At 34.9% G+C, this 10,089-nt stretch overlaps 1 pseudogene; it reads left to right on the top strand.

The window, feature by feature from the left end:
- Positions 1 to 8,000: 8,000 nt before the first annotated feature.
- LOC125094161 (armadillo repeat-containing protein 1-like) lies at positions 8,001 to 9,462 on the top strand (annotated as a pseudogene).
- Positions 9,463 to 10,089: the final 627 nt, after the last annotated feature.

The raw sequence follows: 10,089 nt of genomic DNA on the forward strand, positions 1-10,089 counted from the left end.
ATGGCAAAATTGTTCTAATCAGTGACAGTATTATATACAAAAGTTCCAAATAAGTTATGAAACACAAGAAAGCATTGAGGAGTATTTACATTAAAGCGATTTGGTAAAATGTGTTTTTGTTAGATGTTGCAAAACTGCAACATTATACCAACGACAAATTTCACCAGAAGCAGACAAAAATTCCATTCAAAGAAAAAATCAGCTATGCAGTTTGACCATGGGTCATCTGTACCTTATTTTTAGCATCCAATAAAATGAAGATAATGTAATAATCACCATCTTGAAGGACTGTTGTAAGAAAGAAATGAGTTACCATATGCAGTGTTTCAAAAGTGCCTGCCATATGTAAAGTGTTATATGTATCATCATTATTATTTTTATCACTTGTAATAGTATAATTATGGCAAGGAAAAGTACAGTTGTATGCATTCAGATATATTAACCCCAAAAATGATGTAACACATCACATCAGTAGCTGCTGATCTATGTGCAAGTTTTTGTATGGTTACTTTAGAGTAAGAAATATATACATTTTCATTCAATAAATAAGTAATGATAGATTGATAGATAACAGATGATACATGATAAATTAACAGATGTCAGATGAGAGATAATAATGATAGATGATAGAAAGATGATAGATAAATAGATAATCGGTAGGTAGGAGGCCTAATACACTCCAAAAAATTGTCTTCATGGAGTAGTGTATATAAAAAAAATAATTAAAACATTATTTTTGAGCTTATGTTCCTACGGAGGTAGATACAGAAGGTAAGCAAATAAATACCTATACAGCATGCCAGATGATCATAAATGTTAATGGATACAGGAAGAAAGACAAGAAAGTGAAGGGATCAGCAGTAGGAGGTGGGGGAGACTACATAGTTTTAAAGAGTGATCAGCAAAGACTCATTAAAGCAGAAACATTTGGTCAAAGACAAGGAGATGAGGAGCAAGCCATGTGGACAACGAAGAAGCCCTTCTGATGTAGGAAACTGCCAATGCAAAGGCCCTGAGGTAGAACGATATCTGGTATGTTCCAGGAAATTCTAATAAAATATCTCTCATTAATACCTAATGCCAGATGATCATAAAACTTCTAATACCTAATGACCATTTTAGATATTGTTTCCTCTTGAATTCCTAGTTCTTTTAAAATTCAAATCATAATATTTATATAAAAAGTTTGAGAAATTTAACAAATCAAAAATATATTTAGCATTTTACGTTTTACAGTGCATTTTACATTCATTGAATAATTTAGTCATCTCAGAGCCCTTGTGAGACTGCATTCACTTTATATAAAAGAAGGTAATGAGTTTAAGATGTGTTAGGCCATTTGATCAAAATTATTCAGGATATCACTGAAAAATTATAGCTATAACACATATCAATAACTAAAATTACAGTATTTTTTCTTATTGTACAATAGTTCCAGATTATCAACAAAGCTCAAAATGTGATAATCAGTACACTGAATGATTTTTCATATTGATTTAATAAAGTGTGTTGATATTTAAACCAAGGCCCTAAAATTTGTAATTTTATGTCATTTCTTAGCCCAACTTCATCTGAAGGAAACAAAATACTTTGGGAAAAAGTATTCTTATTGAACGTAATGGTAATATTTTTAAACTCTTGTATTATATTCTTATTTTGTCTATAGTATGATGGCTAATATATTAAGAAAAGAAGGAATGCTACGTTACAACAAGGAATAATCAGATAACTGCACATGCACACCCACACCCACATGCACAGTAGAAACGCTTGTTCTGATTGCACTAGGCTTATTTCACCCTCTAGTTTTCATCTGTGAAAGGTGGGGACACTATATTTAATGACTAAGCTGAGTGGGGTGCCTGGGTGGCTCAGTCAGTTGGGCATTGGACTCCTGGTTTCATCTCAGGTTCCTTATCTCATGGGTTGTGAGACATGGGCTCCCCGCTCAGCGGGAAGTCAGTTTTGGGATTCTTCTCCCTAGTCCTGCAATCTCTCTCTCTCTTTCTCTCTAAATTAAAGTAAATAAATCTTTAAAGATTGAGCCGTGAAATTAAATTTAGGTTCATACAGAACATTGTAAGCCAAGCAGATTCTATACTTGCCATAGGTTAAATTCAATTTATTATGGAAATAAAGTGTTGAAAACTATCATTTTTTGAAGTTCCAAGTTGTATAATAGAATGCAGTTATTCTTAAAACTGTATACCATGATATGATATATTAATTAGCTGTGATGCTCTCTCTGCAGAGAAAATCTTAAATTTATTAAGAGTACTAGAATTTTATATTATCAGAGAAATGATAGAACACAGTTATTTATCTTTTATAGCCATGTGAAAAATAAATTATTAACTTATTAGAAGTACATTATTGGGCTTTGACATGTTGTAATTGCTTTAGTAATTACATTGTTTATACAAAATAAGGTAAGTCACAATATAAGTGAATTTTACATATTAAATGTTATATAAAATGCAAAGAATAATCACTAATATGTATTTTATGACTTCTTAGTAAAAAGGAAAATTATACTAAATTATAACTTATATAATATGAGGAATAATGTATATATAATAAGAGGTATAATATATAATAAGAAGAATATGAAATATTCCACTTCTGTTTTGGAAAAACTTTTTTTTTTTTAAAGATTTTATTTATTTATTTGACAGAGAGAGATCACAAGTAGGCAGAGAGGCAGGCAGAGAGAGAGGAAGGGAAGCAGGCTTCCTGCTGAGCAGCGAGCCCGATGCAGGACTCGATCCCAGGACTCTGGGATCATGACCTGAGCCGAAGGCAGCGGCTTAACCCACTGAGCCACCCAGGTGCCCCGAAAAACTTTTAATCATATAATATTTCCTCTTTATCCATGTGGGATATGTTCTGAAACTCCCAGTGATACCTGAAGCTACATATACTATGTTTCTCTTATACATTCATACCTTTGATAAAGTGTAATTTAAAAATTAGCACAGTAAAAGATTAATGAGGACAACAAATAAAACCATTATGACAGTATAGTGTAATAAAAGTTTTGTGAATCTGGCTTCTTTCTGAGTATCTTGTACTGTGCTCACCCTTCTTTTTGTGATGTCAGAGGAAAAAATACTCACATGATGAGATGAAATGAGGTGAATGACTCAGCCCTTGTGATATAGTGTTAGACATATTGGCCTGACCATATCTCAGTAGGTGGATCATCTGTTTTTGGACGGGTGTGGTTTAGAGTGGGTAACTCCAACTGAGAAAAGCAAAACCATAAATAAGGGGGATCTACTGATTCATGAATTCTTCTAAAAGACACATTTGCTTCATATAAACTCAGATATATTGCTATTACATTATCATCTACATGTATACTCTGAATTTATAAAGTGAGTATGTACATAATGCTAATTAAAAAATCCTGTCATGAGGCCCGCCCAGATATCTCAGTCGGTTAAGTGTCAGAATCTTGTTTTTGGCTCAGGTCGTAATCTCAGAGTCCGGCAATCAAGCCCTGTTTTAGTCTCTGTGCTCAGCAAGGAGTCTGCTTGATATTTTCTCTTTCCCTCTCCTTCTGCTCCTCCACCTTTGCTCTCCCTCTCTAAAATAAATAAATAAATAAATCTTTAAAAATGTGAAAAAAATAAAAAATCCTATCATGAATAAACTGTATTTGTGTGTGTGTGTGTGTGAAATAGGTGATGGGAAATCTGTTTTTTTTTTAATTGTGTTATGTTAGACAACATAAAATACATCATTAGTTTTTGATGCACTGTTCCAAGATTCATTGTTTATGTACAACACCCAGTGCTCTATGCAATATGTGCCCATCCCCCCACACTTTCCCCCTCTAATCCATCATTCATTATATAGTGACTCATCATTATAGTAGACATCTGATACTTTTTGCTAACCACAATATTTGACATATGTTTTATCTTCTCAGCATACATGCACTATGTTTTTCTATTGGAAACATTCCTATTTTCCTTTCCAAAGCCACCAAACCCTATCTCATCCTCATGGTTCAAAGGTAGGAAGGTGGCCCAACTTCAAAATACTTTCTGCAATTTGGGAAAAGAGAAACCTTGCTTTCTTTTGGAATTACAAAGTGAATAGGACAGAGATTTGAAGATCATCTTGCCAACTTGGAAAAGAAGAGGCCTCTCTGCCTTCTTGAGGGTGAAAGCAATATAAGAAAAAGTAAGATTTGAGAAAATGCAAGTTCCTGAAGACAAATTTGAACTCCTAGAACCTGTCATTCCTAAAGCTGAAACCCTATGTTTTCTTTTCAGTGAACCTACAAATTTGCAGTTTGATTTCCATTTTTATTGCCACAAAGGAAGAGTCATAAATAGTTCAGAAATGCTGCATACTGAAGTATCTTTTAAATAGAAACATTTCATAAAAAGGAAAAATCAAATTCTCTTCAGTATGAATTCTTTGGGAAGAAACTGGATCAATCAAGGCTTTATGTATTATAAGTCTTCTAATTTTCACTATGATAGATACAAGAGAACTTGGTTTTTCAATTTGTGGATCACAGTGTGATTATAATTTCCACCCCAAGATCTTCAAAAAATCTAATTGGCTTCAATTAAGATAAGTTACAATAAGCTATTTCCATGGCTTAGATGAAACTGAGAAAAAAACCTGACAAGTTTCTTCAATAATAACACATAAAAGGCATTCAGAAAATAGATCAGTCTCAGCTGTATCTAGCTATATCTTCTGATTTGGGTTTTATATCAGGTTTTCAAAGGAATATTAATATAGTGATGGGGAAAGTCCAGCTATGCAATTGGAAGATTTAAGAGGCAAATTTTGTAAGTCACGTGAATTTGAACAACTCCTTACATACTCAGAAGTTTTAGGATTTTTTTATGTATAATGATACTATTTAACATCAAGAGTGATGGTTGTGATTGAGACTGTACTTGTGAGCATATTTGTGAACTGTTAAATGCTATATGAATATTACCTGTATGTGTGTATATATACTAAAATTGTGTGAACATATATGTGTTATGTATATGAGTATGGACACAATTAGGTTTTACAGAATCCCAGAAACTTTTCTCTGTTGTGTGAAGAAATTTTATACTGTGGAATTTAAGAGTACTGTCTCAGTAGCCAGAGTTCGTGGGTTCAGGTCACATCTCTGCCACTTACTAGCTATATAACCTTGGGCAAGTTTATTGTTTCTTAAGGCCTCCATTCCCCATATGTAAATAATTTTCATTAATAATTTAGTTAACACAGATATAAAGCTTAGAACAGTTAGATATTTGCTTAGTGTATGATTATCACTCTAATACTCTTAACTTTTAGTTTGAACAATTATTAGGTGATTCTCTGTTGTGATTTGCTCAGCCCTTGACTCAGATTCAATATTCTCAGATATGGCCCTCTTAGGTTTTTCCATTCTCTGTAATCTGGACAGTATTTGTATACTTCTTTTATTTCTCAGAATGTTGAAAATGTCAGGCATGACATCAAGGCAGGGAGCCCAGAGAAAGCAAGTTGTCACATTCTTGCCCCTGGAAACAATCAGGTTTCTTGGGTAGGTGACAACTTTCCCTTTGGGTGATATCAAGGGGCAACATATATTATGCTTGCTTGTTTATCACTGAGTTTTCCCTGGTAGATGATGAGTTGCTTAAGGGCATGAGTCTTTCTAAATTTATCAGAGAAAACACAGGGTCTTTGAAGAGGAGTTAGAGGATTAAAAAAAGGAGCCAGGCAGGGCTGAGGAAGAAAATACTTGGAGGAGGACATAGAAATTGCAGAAATTTGCACTAGTCTGTAAAGTATCAGAGCTGGGGGAAAAAAAAAAAAAAAGCAAGACATATTGCTGACAGTGATAATTCCCCAAAGGATTGAGACAGAATGTGTAAAAAGACACTAGTAATTTCGAGGTGTAGTGGTAGTGACATTAATAGTAACAGTAGAAACAGTTGGTGTCAGTTTAAAAGAACTAATTGTTCCTTAATCTCTGAAGACATTGGTTGTCTTGCTAACACTGATATGTTTGAAGCTATTGGCACCTCTTCCCCTGATCTGGAAAGCAGCAAAAATATTTGAAATCATGCAAGAAAAGTTAAAATTTATTTATCTTAGTGAAGCTTCGGTCATGTCAACAAAGGAAAGAATTTGAAAGGCCATACGTACATTAAGGTATTTGGGATATTGCTATCTATCTATCTATCATCTATCTAAATATCTGTGTGTGTGTGTGTGTGTGTGCATGTATGTGTGTGTGTGTGTGCATATACATAAACAAAACCAACTGACAAAGAACCTTCAAGTGAATTTTGAAGTTAGAATCACCAAGCTCTTTGTATTGGAGTTTTCTTGAAAAGATCTTCTGCAGTAACATAGGTATGAAAATTAGTGGATGACAACAAGAGTCAGAAAAACCAGTGAGTCTTTTGATTCTCTCAATGACAGATTAAGGAGACAATCTGGTTCAGAAGTTAAAAATTTGGTATCTTTATGATAGCAATGCCTGAAGATCATGGTTTCAAGATGTCATGACCATGAAGACAATGTCTATAAGAACAATCTTAAATTTAATTATATTAGAAGTGTCCTGTTCATTCCCTCAGTCCCTCAAAAATATTAAATCCTTAAGTCATACAATATATATTCAGTTGTCTGCAAACTGCAGAGATGATTATTTAAGTGTCATAATGAATATTCATAATGGAGGCATTAAAATTCTTTCAACCTTGATTTCTCTCTCTCTCACTCAAACTCTCTCTCTCTCTTTACATATATATGTAAAGAAGAAATCTCCAGAATGCTGGAGATCAAACCATTTTTTATTACATCTTTAGATTAAATTCTTGTATTTTCTTTTTTATTTTATTGTATTTATTTATTTGACAGACAGAGATCACAAGTAGGCAGAGGCAAGCAGAGAGAGAGAAGGGGAAGCAGGCTCCCCCCTGAGCAGAAAGCCCAATGTGGGGCTCAATCCCAGGACCCCAGGATCATGACCTGAGCTGAAGGCAGAGGCTTTAACCCACTGAGCCACCCAGGCACCCCAAATTCTTGTATTTTCAATGGAATTCTTATTATATATAACAATTTTTCTATTTAATAAAATGTAATATAACATATAATGGTACATCTAATATATGAAATGGTAATTAATTACCACTCTGAATTTGATTCTAATACTAAAACACATCAATGCTTATTTAGTTATGAATACATGGATACTTAAAACAAAGAGGGAAAACAAGTTATATATTGATATATTGATATGATCTTACATGATTCGGGATTGATAAGAAAATTGTCAGACAATAAGATATTGGAACTTACCAACATCATCACCATTTTTATTTTTAAAAATTTTTTAAAGACTTTATTTATTTGACAGAGAGAGACAAAGTGAGAAAGGGAACAAAGCAGGGGGAGTGGGAGAAGGATAAGCAGGTTTCCCATTGAGCAGAGAGCCTGATGCAGGGCTTGAGCCTAGGACCAAGGGGATCATACCTGAACCAAAGGCAGAGGCTTAATGACTGAGCCACCCAGAGGCCCCTATCATCACCATTTTTAAAAGAATGTCATGAAAATGACTTAGAGAAAGAGATGAGTCTAGCTATAAAAGCAAAAGTGCTCAAAAATGTATTGTTACAGAGTAAAATTAAGGCAACCATGTGTCAAAAGGAACAAATAAAGACATTTTTTGCTATACCTTACTATTTGAAAACTTCCACAAATCTACATGCCCAATAAGAAAGAAGTCAAAAACTGAAAGATGTTGCAGGGTCATGGGAGAGACTCTATAGAGCCTTTCCCCACCAGTGTCCTCGTTCTTTGTCTCCTAGAGTTAGCTTGCTCATTTGCTATTGCTGAGACACAGCTCCAAATGGAGGGACCACTCTGTGCCTCCTGGGTCCCCCTACGTCATTCCTTGGTGTGACCCTAATGGTGGGGCAGGCTTTGGACTCCTTACTCTCTGTGCAAATTTAAGAAGATTTCGCTTGTTTATGGCATAGATGAATTATTCCTCCTCCACCATGAATGAAGAACCTGATGTTTTCTCAGTAGTTACCTAACTATGTGATCTAGCAGTAGATCCCATTAAATAGAGGAGTCATTGTCTAGGGTCAGGGATGTCTGCCTGACCTTATTTTATTTCTGGACCATTTCAATGACCCTACTGTCCACTTAGTTTTGCTCATTCTTCATTACTTGGCAGAATGCTGTGCTAACGAAGATAAAAGGAGAACCGGGGATTATGTTAAGCTTGCAAAATGTTGTAGAGAAGACTACAACTCCAAGAGAAACAAAACTGCTGGCTTCTGAAATTTATGGGATCCTTCAATCTTCCAATATGGCAGATGGTGATAGTTTCAGGGAAATGAATTAATATAGAAAGAAAATTTGGATTTTTCTGGGACCTACACTACAAGCATTCCAAAACAGTGGTTTTTGCACATAGATGATATTGGTGATATATATCAGAGAAATTTCTGTGAAGAGGATTTGTTAGAAATTAAAGGTGTTTATCTCTGTGTTTTTTAGGTCTTTTTACCTCTGCAATAAGGTTCTCTCTGGTTTCTTCTATATTTTTCTCAAGCCCAGCATGCACCCCAATGTTTATATCAGCATTATCAATAATAGCCAAACTATGGAGGGAGCCAGCCCAAGTGTCCACAAACTAATGACATTAGTTTGTGGACACTTGGGCTGGCTCCCTCCATAGTTTGGCTATTATTGATAATGCTATATAATATATATATATATATATATATATATATATATATATATATATATATGATGCTACTCCACCACCAAAAAGAAGGAAATCTTTTCATTTGCAACAATGTGGATGGAACTGGAGGGTGTGATGCTGAGCAAAATAAGTCAGTCAGAGAAAGATTAATATCATATGATTTCACTTATTTGGAATTTAAGAAGCAAAACAGATGAACACAGGGGAAGGAAAAAAAAAAAAAAGAAGAGGGGGAAGCAAGCCATAAGAGACTTTTAACAATGGAGACCAAACAGGGTTGCTGGAGGCAGTGCAGGGAGGGGATGAGCTAAATGGGTGATGGGTATTAATGAGGGCACTTGCTGTACTGAGCACTGGGTGTCATATGTAAGTGATGAATCACTAAATTCTGCTCCTGAAACCAATACTACACTATATTTTAACTAAATAGAATTTAAATACATTTGAAGAAAAAAACTTAAAGGTGCTATTAGCTTTAGTTTTCAAATGGCTCTTCAAAGTTCATGGTATGGATCCATTCAGATTTGAAAGCAGGAGCTTTGCATCAGCAATAACACCAACCCAGGTTATGAAGGCTCAGCAAATTGTGAAAAATGAAAGTGGAGAAGAGATGCTAGTCCCATTCCCAGAAACACATGAGGAAGTAGAACAGAACACAGAACTGCCTGACTACCTGACTAAGAATGAGAAACCTCAAGGAGCAGGACAAAGCAGCAACCTAAGGTAAAGTTACTGCCAGAGTAGAGCTGCAAAATTTTATCCAGATATCCTGGTATGCTAAGTGAAATAAGTTGATCAGAGAAAGAGAATTATTACATAATCCCACTGATATGAGGAATTTAAAAGGCAGGGTGGGAGGTTGTGGGAGGAGTGGGGGGAAAATCAAACATTATGGAACCACGGAGGGAGACAAAACATAAGAGACTATTAATCTCAGGAAACAAACTGAGGGTTGTGGAATGGGAGGGGTTTGGGAGGAATGGGGTAGCTGTAGGATCGACATTAGGGAGGGTATGTGCTATGGTGTGTGCTGTGAATTGTGTAAGACTTATGATTAACAGATTTGTACCCCTGAAACAAATAATGCATTATATGTTAATAAAAAAACAAAACAACAACAACAACAAAAAAAACTGGTGATCTCAGTTTGGTTTTCATGGACTATGTGAACCAACAAGGGGCTAGCTTTCCATTGTTGTAGTGAGCTGTCAAGTGTAATTCGCAATAAGTTTTCATGAAAATTTTTTAGATTACATGACTGGGTATGCTGCATTTTACATTTTATTGGTCATTTTGCCCCACTCAGTAGTAAAAAGGACAGATGCTACAGGTAGAGTTGCTTTGTTATA

This window comes from Lutra lutra, chromosome 2, assembly GCF_902655055.1.
Source record: "Lutra lutra chromosome 2, mLutLut1.2, whole genome shotgun sequence".
Classification (NCBI taxonomy): Eukaryota; Metazoa; Chordata; class Mammalia; order Carnivora; family Mustelidae; genus Lutra; species Lutra lutra.